Here is a 14,106-nt window from a genome sequence, read left to right on the forward strand (position 1 = left end):
GGCCCTTCAGGTCTGGTATGGATATTAAGGGGAACCCCGGCCAAAATTAAAAAAAAAAATGACGTGGGGTTCCCCCTAAATTCCATACCAGACCCTTCAGGTCTGGTATGGATTTTAAGGGGAACCCCGCGCCAAAAAAAAAAAAAAACGGCGTGGGGTCCCCCCAAAAATCCATACCAGACCCTTATCCGAGCACGCAACCTGGCAGGCCGCAGGAAAAGAGGGGGGGACGAGAGTGCGGCCCCCCCTCCCTCCTGAACCGTACCAGGCCACATGCCCTCAACATTGGGAGGGTGCTTTGGGGTAGCCCCCCAAAACACCTTGTCCCCATGTTGATGAGGACAAGGGCCTCATCCCCACAACCCTGGCCGGTGGTTGTGGGGGTCTGCGGGCGGGGGGCTTATCGGAATCTGGAAGCCCCCTTTAACAAGGTGACCCCCAGCCCCCCCCCTGTGTGAAATGGTAAGGGGGTACTTATGTACCCCTACCATTTCACGAAAAAAGTGTCAAAAATGTTAAAAATGACAAGAGACAGTTTTTGACAATTCCTTTATTTAAATGCTTCTTCTTTCTTCTATCTTCCTTCATCTTCTGGTTCTTCTGGTTCTTCTGGCTCTTCTGGTTCTTCCTCCGGCGTTCTCGTCCAGCATCTCCTCCGCGGCGTCTTCTATCTTCTTCTCCTCGGGCCGCTCCGCACCCATGGCATGGGGGGAAGGCTCCCGCTCTTCTCTTCTTCTTTTCTTCTCTTCTTCTCTTCTTCATTTTCTTCTCCGGGCCGCTCCGCAATCCATGCTGGCATGGAGGGAGGCTCCCGCTGTGTGACGGCGCTCCTCGTCTGACAGTTCTTAAATAACGGGGGGGCGGGGCCACCCGGTGACCCCGCCCCCTCTGACGCACGGTGACTTGACGGGACTTCCCTGTGACGTCACGGGGAATGCCACAGGGAAGTCCCGTCAAGTCACCGTGCGTCAGAGGGGGGCGGGGTCACCGGGTGGCCCCGCCCCCCCGTTATTTAAGAACTGTCAGACGAGGAGCGCCGTCACACAGCGGGAGCCTCCCTCCATGCCAGCATGGATTGCGGAGCGGCCCGGAGAAGAAAATGAAGAAGAGAAGAAGAGAAGAAAAGAAGAAGAGAAGAGCGGGAGCCTCCCCCCCATGCCATGGGTGCGGAGCGGCCCGAGGAGAAGAAGACAGAAGACGCCGCGGAGGAGATGCTGGACGAGAACGCCGGAGGAAGAACCAGAAGAGCCAGAAGAACCAGAAGATGAAGGAAGATAGAAGAAAGAAGAAGCATTTAAATAAAGGAATTGTCAAAAACTGTCTCTTGTCATTTTTAACATTTTTGACACTTTCTTCGTGAAATGGTAGGGGTACTTATGTACCCCCTTACCATTTCACACAGGGGGGGGGCCGGGATCTGGGGGTCACCTTGTTAAAGGGGGCTTCCAGATTCCGATAAGCCCCCCGCCCGCAGACCCCCACAACCACCGGCCAGGGTTGTGGGGATGAGGCCCTTGTCCTCATCAACATGGGGACAAGGTGTTTTGGGGGGCTACCCCAAAGCACCCTCCCAATGTTGAGGGCATGTGGCCTGGTACAGTTCAGGAGGGAGGGGGGGCCGCACTCTCGTCCCCCCCTCTTTTCCTGCGGCCTGCCAGGTTGCGTGCTCGGATAAGGGTCTGGTATGGATTTTTGGGGGGACCCCACGCCGTTTTTTTTTTTTTTTTGGCGCGGGGTTCCCCTTAAAATCCATACCAGACCTGAAGGGTCTGGTATGGAATTTAGGGGGGACCCCACGTCATTTTTTTTTTTTAATTTTGGCCGGGGTTCCCCTTAATATCCAAACCAGACCTGAAGGGCCTGGTATGGAATTTAGGAGGACTCCCACGTCATTTTTTTTTTTTAATTTTGGTTCGGGGTTCCCCTTTGGGGAATTCCCATGCCGTTTTTATCAATGAACTTCTATGTGTATTGTCGGCAATGCAATAGCCGCGAGTAGTTTTAAATGAGTTTTTTCCTTCAAAATGTCATTTTGCTGTCAGACTGTTCTAAACACAGGAAACATGCGCCCCTTTACAGGCATACTATAGACACCAACCAGGTACGAAATTTAAAGGGATATTACACTTTTATTGTTTGACTTTAAGCATTATTAAAATCACTGCTCCTGAAAAAACGGCCGTTTTTAAAACTTTTTTGGGCATTGATCCATGTCCCCTGGGGCAGGACCCAGGTCCCCAAACACTTTTTATGACAATAACTTTCATATAAGCCTTTAAAATTAGCACTTTTGATTATTCATGTTCGTGTCCCATAGACTTTAACGGTGTTCGCATGTTCGAACGAACTTTTTTCCTGTTCGCATGTTCTGGTGCGAACCGAACAGGGGGGTGTTCGGCTCACCCCTAGTCACAAGAAGTAAATCCTCTTTAGGAGTACCCAATTTGAAACTACGGCAGCCATCTTAACTCTGGTAACCAGCCAATAGGAACTGTAGCCATCTTGGAATGGGTAATTATGTCATGTTGATTTTACCTTGTATGTTCTCTCAAATATTGATATGTTCTCTCAAATATTGATGTATTGAATATTTTACAGTGGATAATCATTCTCCCGAATCAATAACCGCCTTGTAGATTTTTCTCTAAAGATTCAAATTTTTCATTATATTTTTCTTTTTGCATAGTTGCCACATTTATTGACAAAACAAACGTCTAATTTATTTCACAATTTTAACCACTTACTTACCTGCAGCAAAGTAACGGTTGCACGTGTGAAATACAGACGTTCTGTTTTATTGTCAAGTTCATAAGGTTATTGATTCTACTGAGAAGTTATCATGGTGGTATTAGGTCATGGGGACGGTACGCTCATTTTGCAAGTGTTTTTATTGATTTTCAAGACGTTCATGTAACCCAATCGGTATCGTAAATTCATGTGATTATTTGTGTTTGTTTACCAATAAATTTCTATTTCGTATGACCACACGTCTCCATGAATAAGTTTCACAAGCATAGACCGTGTCATATTGATTGATTTTGTATCTTAAAAATATCTTCGTTAAAAATTACTCAAGGATAATTATTGTGCGGGAAACCTGTCCTTAAAAAGGCACAACTTATTCTGACTGAATATTCACGACAGGGTTAACACTAGGGGGCAGTGAAGGGGTTAATGTGTGTCCTAGTATGTGTTCTAACTAAAGGAGGATGGGGACTGTGCAGGGAAACTAACAGATCGCTATTCATACTGTGTATGAGCAGACAATCTGTCAGTTCTCTGCTCAGAGAACCGGAAACTGTGTTTACACACACAGTTCCGAGTTCTCCGTGTGCCCCCCGCGATTGCGGGAGCCTGGTGGTGATCGAGACCACCGGGCACTCGCATCGGCTCGGGAAGCGAGCGGGGGGGCGTGTGTCGGCATGTGGTTAAGAGAGAGTTTTTATATTTTTCAATGGATAAAGGAATGTCATTTAATAAAAAAAAATTCTGGGTTTTCTCCTAGAGACATTTCTGTAATTATTTTGACTGTTTCAGAAACCATCGTCCAGAACTCTTTTAGCCCTGGACATTCCCAGAATATATGTAATATAGTGCCCTCAGGCTTCTGGTATCGGCAACAAACATTTGATACCTGTGGAAATATCCGATGCAGTGCTGCCGGTGTTCTGTACCATCTGGTAAGGATTTTATACCCTCCTTCTTTGTACCTACTTGCCAATGACGCCTTGTGGGTAAACAATAAGATCCTATTTTTTTGGACCTGAGAGAATGTAGCCCTCAGATCCCTTTCCCAAGCTTGTAAGAAGGCAAGTTCTTGTGGCGCTTCCAAATCAATCAGCAAGGCATATAGAAATGATAGAGAGTGTCTCAGTAGTTCCCCAGTTACGCATACTTGCTCAAACATAGATGGCGTGTGTACTAGAGTAAGTAGTGATGGCATTGAATGAAGAAAAGCATTAAGCTGTGTCCACCTAAATAAATCTAGATCCAATGAGAACTCCCGTTCAGTCCCCCTACTTGGGATCACACGATTGTCTACCGAGACATGCACAAGCCTACTAAATCCCCGTCGCAGTAAGTCATTAAAGTTCAAGTCCGTCAGGCCTGGCCGAAATGGTGCACCCAAAATTGGAATCATAGGGCTCGGATATGGCGATATCGCAGTTTTTTAAAAGATCTTTTTAGTGGATCGTAAAGTAGCACCCACCGTTGGATGTCTCCTCGCGGCCTGTGGTATGTCTGCATCCGAAAGCCATACCAGCCCCTCCAAGGGTAGGGCAATCATTGCTTGTTCCATATGACACCATGGCTTCTTCTTTTGAAGCATACACCAGTCAACTACCTGTGCTAAGAGCGAGGCTTTGTGATATCCAACCGTGACCGCAGTTATTTGGTTATTACATTTAATAGAGAATCCATTGGGGGAAGGGTGACACCATCATTTGACATTGTTAAGCCCATGGTAGATGGACAGGACTGGGGATTCTGGTTGGGAGATTTCACCCTATAAGAATCTAGCACATCGTACCACAAATCACTCAAAACTAAAATGTGAATTTGTGGTGGTATGGGCCATTAAAAAATGAATCTTTTAGCTATTTTCAGTGTTTAAAAGTAAAAATCTTGCCCAATAGTAGAAAGCCAAGATGCCAGCTGTTCACTAGCAAACCCTCTGTGGTGCTCCTCTCTGAAACTAGGTTCAATTCAGTCATCTTGGTTAAATCGACCAACTGCCACCCTTCTGTCCAATCAGAGGCAGCCTCACTGTTCAATGGAATGGCAGCCGAGGCATCCGGAAGATCGGGCTCCTAGTGACACATGAAAGCTAGTTTCAGAGAGGTGCACAGGGGATTATTTTATTGGCTAACAAAGGTTACAAGTTGGAATCTTTTGCTGTCAAAAGTTTAAAAATGGCTGACAAAGCTGAAAGTATAAATAACCTCCGCCGTGTTTTCTACTGAAGTATAATACAGTAATCCAATCACTGGCTAAATCCTGCCGCCTAAACCTCCGAAACATCTCCAGAATTTGACTCTTCCTGACTAATGACCACAAAGCAACTTATTCATTCCTTGATTATTTCTCGCCTTGACTACTACAACTCTCTCCTTAATGGCCTACCCTTGTGCAGGCTTCTCCCCCTTCAGTCTATTATGAATTCTGCTGCTAGACTAATACACCTCACTAACCGATCCATGACTGCTGCCCCTCTCTGCCAATCCCTTCACTGGCTTCCCCTACCCCACCGTATAAAATTCAAAATGCTAACCACAACATACAACCCCATCCAGAACATCGCCCCCAGCTACATCAGCAACCTCATCTGCAGATATCACCCCAAATCGTCCCCTCCGCTCCTTCCAAGACCTCCTGCTCTCTAGCTCCCTTGTTACCTCCTCCCACTCTCGCCTTCAGGACTTCTCCAGAGCCTCTCCCATCCTCTGGAATTCCCTGCCCCGGTATGTCCGATCAGCCCCTAACCTGTCCACCTTTAGGAGATCCCTGAAAATTCACTTATTCGGGGAAGCCTATCCCACACCCACCTAACAACTGTCCCCGAGCCACCCCCCATCAAATCATTCCCCGCATTTATTACCATTTGTACCACCGCCCCCTCCCTTTAGAATGTAAGCTCTACGAGCAGGGCCCTCCTGTCCCTTCTGTATTGAACTGTACTGTAATTGTGCTGTCCCTTCTTTACATTGTAAAGCACTGCATGAACTGTTGGCGCTATATAAATCATTAATAATAGTAATAATAATTTAGTTTCACGTGGTATAGGATTCTACAAAATATGTTGATAGGTATCTTAGAATTATTATTTTATGGATATTTCTATCAACAGACTTTGACTATAATCGCCAGTAATGCTTTTATTTCCCATCAGCAAACAGTATTGTAATACCGGTAAATGTAACATAAACATTCTTATCTGACATTTCCCGTTAAGCATCCTTCACCAATTAACCACTGCATCTAGCACTATACTCTGGTATTTACACACTGCAAATATTGGCTCTTTGTATAAACCTTATTTAATTGCCAATAAAAGCCTCTGACACTTATGAAATGCTTGTAATTATACTTCAGTATACCATAGTAACATCTGACAAAAAGATCTAAAAACACTGAAGCAGCAGACTTTGTGAAAATTAATATTTGTGTCATTCTCAGAACTTTTGGCCACTGCTGTACAACAGATACAAATTGGAAATGATGCTATTTTCTCTCCAGATTAAATGTTTTTTATACAGTGGATCAGGAAAATACTGCATTGTAGCCACTAGATGGAGCTGTTATAAGAAATGTAATATTATTTCTTTCTTTCTTTCAGGTACTTATATAGCGCCATCCATTGTACATTCACATCACTCCCTACCCTCAAGGAGCTTACAGTCTAAGGTCCCTTAACTCACATTCCAACATACACATACTAGGGACAATTTAGACAGGATCCAATTAACCTACCAGCATGTCTTTGGAGTGTGGGAGGAAACCGGAGTACCCAGAGGAAACCCACGCAGGCACAGGCAGGTGGTGTCATGGTTGGGATTCGAACCAGTGACTCTTTTTTACTGCTAGGTGAAAGTGCTACCCACTACACCATTGTGCCACCCACATACTTATTAAAGCAAAACTTCACTTTCTTAATCAACATTGACTACTTTGAACCCTTAGGCCTCATGCCCACATTTTTAAAAATGAGCTGTAAAGCTAGTACCGACGCCTGGAAAAAGCGGCGGTAAAAACACGATTTTTACTGCGCTTTGCATTAGCGTTTATGCGCGTCAGCATTAAGTAGCGTTTTTTTAGAAAAATACATCTCTCGGCTATGAAATTACTCACAATGCCACAGAAACCAAAAAAAATGCTGGAACTCAAAAACGTGCAAAAATGGCAATGCAGCATGTTTGCGCATTTGCCGTTTTTACAGCTCTAGCGCTGTAAGAACGCCCTGGTACTGAGTTTTTTTTTTGCAGCTTAAAAACGCCTATACCATTTACGGCTCAAAAACGCCATGGGAGGAATGAGGCCATAGGCTAACATGGAGAGGCGTTTTTAAGCTGCAAAAAAGGCTCATAAAAGCGGCTGTAAAAACGTCCGTGGGCATAAGGCCTTATACTGCTAGCATTAGTAAATAGATAGGAAAGTATATCATAATTACTTGTTTAAACTTTTTATTTTATATTTCTTCAGTTACTTCCTGGTTTCCAGGCCTAGGCAAATGATGTAATGAGTGAAGGAGACAGCGCTCGCAACAAAAGATTAAATTAGAAACTATCGCTGCTGTAAAAAAGTATAAAACTTGAAAAATAAAAATAAACGGTTACAGCGCTGATAGACGTGGCTAAACAATAAAGTGCTGAGTGCTAAAATAAATAAAATTAAATAATAAGTGAATCACAAATATTGAGTATTGGCTGCAATCCAAACACAACTGCTGATCACCACAATAACATATATGCAATGCATGAAAAAACCATAAGTGCTGCCCAATTGGAAAAACAACCTAAAAAACAGGCTAGCAAAAAAACAATAAACTGTTTAAAATAAAAATAGAAGTGACATCTGATCACAATATATAGGTATACACATAAGAAATAGTCCCAAAATGAGTAGCACCAGCTGAACACAGGAAACTCAGACAGACAGTTTGGTGATAGCACAGTGGCTCCTCAATCAACAATGTCAGTCCGTCTCTATATGATCAGACAAAGGTGCTTCTATAGTGGATAGATGGATATTTTGGCTGGCATTTCAAAACAGTGGAGCCATAGATCTTGTAATTGGTCAGCCAAAATAAAGAGAAGAAAAAAATATGGTGAAGTACTGCGGGATGTAAAAGCCAATTGAGCTACAAGCCGCTACTCACGCTCTCCATGGTTGCAGTCAGGCATATCAGATGCTTCAGCTAGTAGCGTGCGTTCCACGGAGCCAGGAAGATAAAAAGCGTCACTTGGTTGTGTGAAGGCCGAATGTGACGTCGACGCGTTTCACCCCTCCCCCAGGGCGTCATCAAAGGTCCTTGGTCCAATTTTTTTTGTACAACGTGAATGATGATGTTACACTGAGTAAAAAGATACCTAACATGTCATGCTTTAAATTTGCGCACACTCGTTAAATGGCAACAAACTACAATACTTAGAAATCTCCAAAGGCGACGCTTTAAAAATGTTTACAGGGTACATTGTTTAAAGTTACAGAAGAGGTCTTGCACTAGAATTATTGCTCTCGCTCTAGCGATTGTGGCGATACCTCACATGTGTGGTTTGAACACCGTTTATATATGCGGGGGCAACTTACATACACGTTTGCTTTTGCATGTGAGCACGGAGGGATGGGGCGCTTTAAATTTTTTTTCTTATTTATTTTACTTTTTATTTTTTATTTTTACACTTTCCATTATTGATTCAATTTTTTATTCTTTTTTTCCATTATTCAATTTTTTTTTCTTATTTATTTTACTTTTTATTTTTTATTTTTACACTTTCCATTATTTATTTATTTATTTGTATCACTATTATTCCTATTACAAGAAATGTAAACATCCCTTGTAATAGAAATAAACATGACAGGTCTTCTTTATTAAGAGATCGGGGGTCAAAAAGACCCCCAATCTCTCCTTTATCTTTAAAAGCTAAAGAATTTTTTTTTTTGACATTTTGACTTTAAGAAAAATAAAATAAATTCTTGATGGCCAAGAACCTGCAGTGACGTCAGAGGTTGCTCCGGTCCTCAAAGGGCATAGAGCCAAGTGAGGGCCATCTTGCCCTCACTTGACTTCCTGCCCAGTCATCGGCCAGATCGGATCGCTTCCGGGTTTACCAACGGCTCCGGTAAACAAATATTTGTTGTATACTGGCCAATTTATCATCCCTGGATGCAACGTATGCACCGCATCCATGAATGAGGCTATCACTAAGTACATACAGTGCCACTATGTTTAAACACCACCAGCCTGGATTCTCCTCCCTTCACTTCTCCCAGCACTCTCTCACTCAGTGTGCTCCAGCACTGCCTGTAAAAAGATGTCTACTGTACAGAGTAGAGGCAGGGAGGGGTGAGAGTAGTGTCTGCAGGATGGTGGGAGGCTAGTACTGCTGCTGTGTGCCGGTAGCCAGCGTAAGTTGTTCCATTCAGGCCACTGCCCAGTGGCCTTTTTAGTGCTGGAGCAATGACTTAGGACCATGTACTTTCCTACCATCCGCACTCCTCTCCTGTATATACTACCCACCGCTAGGCATGTGCAATTCGTTTCATTCCGAATTCGTTTTTTTAACGAATTTCGACAAATTCGTTAATTCGGGAATATCCGAATTAACGAAAACCCGTTTAATTAATTTTTTCCGAATATTCGGAAATTTGATCAAATTGGACATTCGTAAATTCGGGCATTCGTACATTAGTAAATTAGCGAATTTGTAAATTTGTAAATTAGAAAATTCGGAAATCTGAAATAATAGTTAACTAATAATAACTTAACTATTAGTAATTACTAGTAACTTTTAAATTATAGGTATTGTAATTTCCTTTCAAATTTGGCTGTTAGTGAACGTAACACATACAAATTTATCCAAAGTTATGAATGATCCGAAAAAACGGAATGGAACGTAATGAATTAATAATAATAAATAACAATAATAATTATAACAACATTTTATTATTATTATTTATTATTAATTTGTTCCGTTCCATTTGTTTAGATGCAGCATTCGTTTTGGATAATTCGTAACTTCGGATAAATTTGTATGTGTTACGTTCACTGACAGTCAAATTTGAAAGGAAATTACAATACCTATTATTTAATAGTTAGTTACTATTTTTGAATTTTTGGGTTTTTGGATTTTCAAACTTCGAATTTACAAATTTCCGAATTTTCTAGTTTACAAATGTACGATTTTACGAATTTACGAATGTACGAATTTACAAATGTACGATTTTCCGAATGTACGAATTTACAAATGTACGATTTTCCGAATGTACGAATGTACGAATTTACGAATGTACAAATGTAAAAATGTACGAATGTACGAATGAACGAATGTTCGAATTTACGAATGTACGAATGAACGCATTTACGTATTTACGAATGAACGCATTTACGAATCGCGATCATAACGAATGACCCGAAAAATGAAAAAAATAATAAACTAATGAAACGAAAATGAACAAATTTTTTGGCTGTGCTACCCACCGCCACACACTCAGCACTCCTCTCCTGCACATAATACCCACCTCCATACAGTCCGCACTCTTTTCCTGCACATACTACATTCCGCCATATACGTCACACTCCTCTCCTGTACATACTACCCACCGCCATACACTCCGCACTCCTCTCCTGTACATACTACCCACCGCCATACACTCCGCACTCCTCTCCTGTACCATCTACCCACCGCCATACACTCCGCACTCCTCTCCTGTACCATCTACCCATCGCCATACACTCCGCACTCCTCTCCTGTACCATCTACCGACCGCCATACACTCTGCACTCCTCTCCTGTATATACTACCCACTGCCATATACTCTGCACTCCTCTCCTGTATATACTACCCACCGCCATACACTCTGCACTCCTCTCCTGTATATACTACCAGCCGCCATATACTCTGCACTCCTCTCCTGTATATACTACCCACCGCCATACACTCCGCACTCCTCTCCTGTATATACTACCCACTGCCATACACTCCGCACTCCTCTCCTGTATATACTACCAGCCGCCATATACTCTGCACTCCTCTCCTGTATATACTACCCACCGCCATACACTCCGCACTCCTCTCCTGTATATACTACCCACCGCCATACACTCCGCACTCCTCTCCTGTATATACTACCTGCCGCCATAGACTCTGCACTCCTCTCCTGTATATACTACCCACCGCCATACACTCAGCACTCCTCTCCTGCACATAATACCCACCTCCATACAGTCCACACTCTTTTCCTGCACATACTACATTCCGCCATATACGCCACACTCCTCTCCTGTACATACTACCCACCGCCATACACTCAGCACTCCTCTCCTGTACATACTACCCACCGCCATACACTCCGCACTCCTCTCCTGTATATACTACCCGCCGCCATACACTCAGCACTCCTCTCCTGCACATAATACCCACCTCCATACAGTCCGTACTCTTTTCCTGCATATACTACACTCCGCCATACACGCCACACTCCTCTCCTGTACATACTACCCACTGCCATACACTCAGCACTCCTCTCCTGCACATAATCCCCCCGCAAAACACTCCGCATGCCTCTCCCTGCACATACTACCCACCGCACTCCTCTTCTGTATATACTACCCACCTCCATACAGTCCGCATTCCTCTCCCTGCACATACCACGAACCGCTGTACACTCCACACTCCTCTCCTGTATATACTACCCACCTCCATATACTCTGCACTCCTTTCCCCACACATACTACCCACCGCCATACACTCTGCACTCCTCTCCTGTATATACTACCTACCGCCATACAGACCACACTCTTTTTCTGCACATACTACCCACTGCCATACACTCCACACTCCTCTCCTGCACATACTACCCACCGCCATACACTCCGCACTCCTCTCCTGTACCATCTACCCACCGCCATACACTCCGCACGCCTCTCCCTGCACATACTACCCACCGCCATACACTCCACACTCCTCTCCTGTATATACTACCCGCCGCCATATACTCTGCACTCCTCTCCTGCACAATCTACCCACTGCCATACACTCCGCACTCCTCTCCTGTATATACTACCCGCCGCCATACACTCAGCACTCCTCTCCTGCACATAATACCCACCTCCATACAGTCCGTACTCTTTTCCTGCACATACTACACTCCGCCATACACGCCACACTCCTCTCCTGTACATACTACCCACTGCCATACACTCAGCACTCCTCTCCTGCACATAATCCCCCCCGCAAAGCACTCCGCATGCCTCTCCCTGCACATACTACCCACCGCACTCCTCTTCTGTATATACTACCCACCTCCATACAGTCCGCATTCCTCTCCCTGCACATACCACGAACCGCTATACACTCCACACTCCTCTCCTGTATATACTACCCACCTCCATATACTCTGCACTCCTTTCCCCACACATACTACCCACCGCCATACACTCTGCACTCCTCTCCTGTATATACTACCTACCGCCATACAGACCACACTCTTTTTCTGCACATACTACCCACTGCCATAAACTCCACACTCCTCTCCTGCACATACTACCCAACGCCATACAGTCCGCACTCCTCTCCTGCACATATTACCCACCCTGGCCAACCTGTACATGGGTTGGTGGGTAGCGGTCCCTCATCTTTGGGGTGGAGAACCCTTTAGACCTCGTATTGCACTGTATTTGAGATACATTGATGACCTCCTGAAGGTGGTCACCAATGGCAGAGACTTGCTTGACCCTCTTTTGAGTTACCTTAATGACAATAATAAAAACCTGTCATTTACAGGGGTGGCGAACCCTAGGGAGATGTGTTATCTAGATGTTTGCCTTACAGGCGAAGGATTGGAAGTGAGCACTACTTTAAATAGGAAACCTTTATCTGGGAATACGCTACTTTCAGCCCAGTCAGGACATCCCAAACATACTATCAAAGGTATCCCCGTAGGACAATTCTTGCGCTTAAAACGGATTTGTAGTAATGATTTACAATTTGATAAAGAGTCTAGTGCTCTGTATAAGCGCTTTTTAGACAGGGGTTACCCAAGTTGGATGCTAAATAGAGCCCTCAATATTCCTAAAAATAAGGGGGGGGTTATTAAATTTCAACGTGATCAAGAAAATGGATCCATATAAAAATAAATTAACTCTGGCCATTCCTCTTAGTAATGAATTTAGTGAGGTTTGTGCTATCAATAGTAAATATCTGCCAATTCTTTATATGGATAACACATGTGCCAACATATTGCAGAATCCAGAATGGTATTAATATAGTACCTAGAAGGGCACTCATTATCACCCAGTTTTTACGATAATAGAGACAAATCTCAATCAATTACATGGCTTATTTTAAGGGTAACTTTAGGTGTGGGTCATGGTCATCATGTTGCCCTTGCTGTAGTCATATTCTGGGGGGCAACATGTTTCAAGCGTTCTCTAACCAAAGAGAATATGAGATAAGGTCCTTTTATAACTGTAATACTAATTATGTTATATACTTGGTTACCTGTGACATGTTATGTCCAATATGTGGGCCGTACTACGAGACGGTTGAGAGACCGTTTTTATGAACATATTCACAGTGTGGCCAAAAAGGGGACCAATATAGCCAAACATCTCAGAGAGTGTCATAAATGTAATATCGTGGCCATGAAGGTCCAAGTCATAGAAAAGGTGTGTGTGCCCAAAAGGCGGGGGGGTTTGTCTTCCGGATGTTGTGCCGAAGGGAGTTTTTTTTGGATCCATCAGCCCCAGACCCATATCCCTTCTGGCCTCAACCTCAAGTGGGATGTTAGCCACTATCATGACTAGAATGAAAAATGGTCTCATTATAAATTAGTGGATTTAATGACATATATTTATTCTTTTATTAACATTGGTTCTAAGAACAGCTAGTTAGATATGGTTTCTATGGTGGTCCACATATGCATTATATATCTACTCAGTCAATGAATTATTTATTTATTTATTTATTATAAAATAATATAATATAATATTATGAAAATAGAGTGTTTGACAAGGGGGCCACCAGATCCCGCTCCCCCATGTGAATGGGTATTGACACCAAAAAAGTGTCAAAAAGTAAAAACTACAAAATACGTTTTTGATAAGTCCCTCAAGGTATATCTATCATCAATCACACCGCCCGCCGGACCCGCAAAAAAGAAAAAAGGCAAAAAATGCTTCGCCTCCTAAGAGGCTACCAGCCGTATGCCCTATTATGCCTGCAATTCAGAGACATTGTGTAGTGTTATTAATGTGGAGTTGTCTACCTCTAGTGTTGTCTGGACTCTATGTGTCATTTCCTTTTTCTTTTGACAAAACTTAGAGCAAAGCATTGTGGGATATGTAGTTCAGAATGCTGAAGCTTCAATGCCAGCAGGACTGAACTA

This window comes from Aquarana catesbeiana, linkage group LG06, assembly GCF_042186555.1.
Source record: "Aquarana catesbeiana isolate 2022-GZ linkage group LG06, ASM4218655v1, whole genome shotgun sequence".
Taxonomy (NCBI): Eukaryota; Metazoa; Chordata; class Amphibia; order Anura; family Ranidae; genus Aquarana; species Aquarana catesbeiana.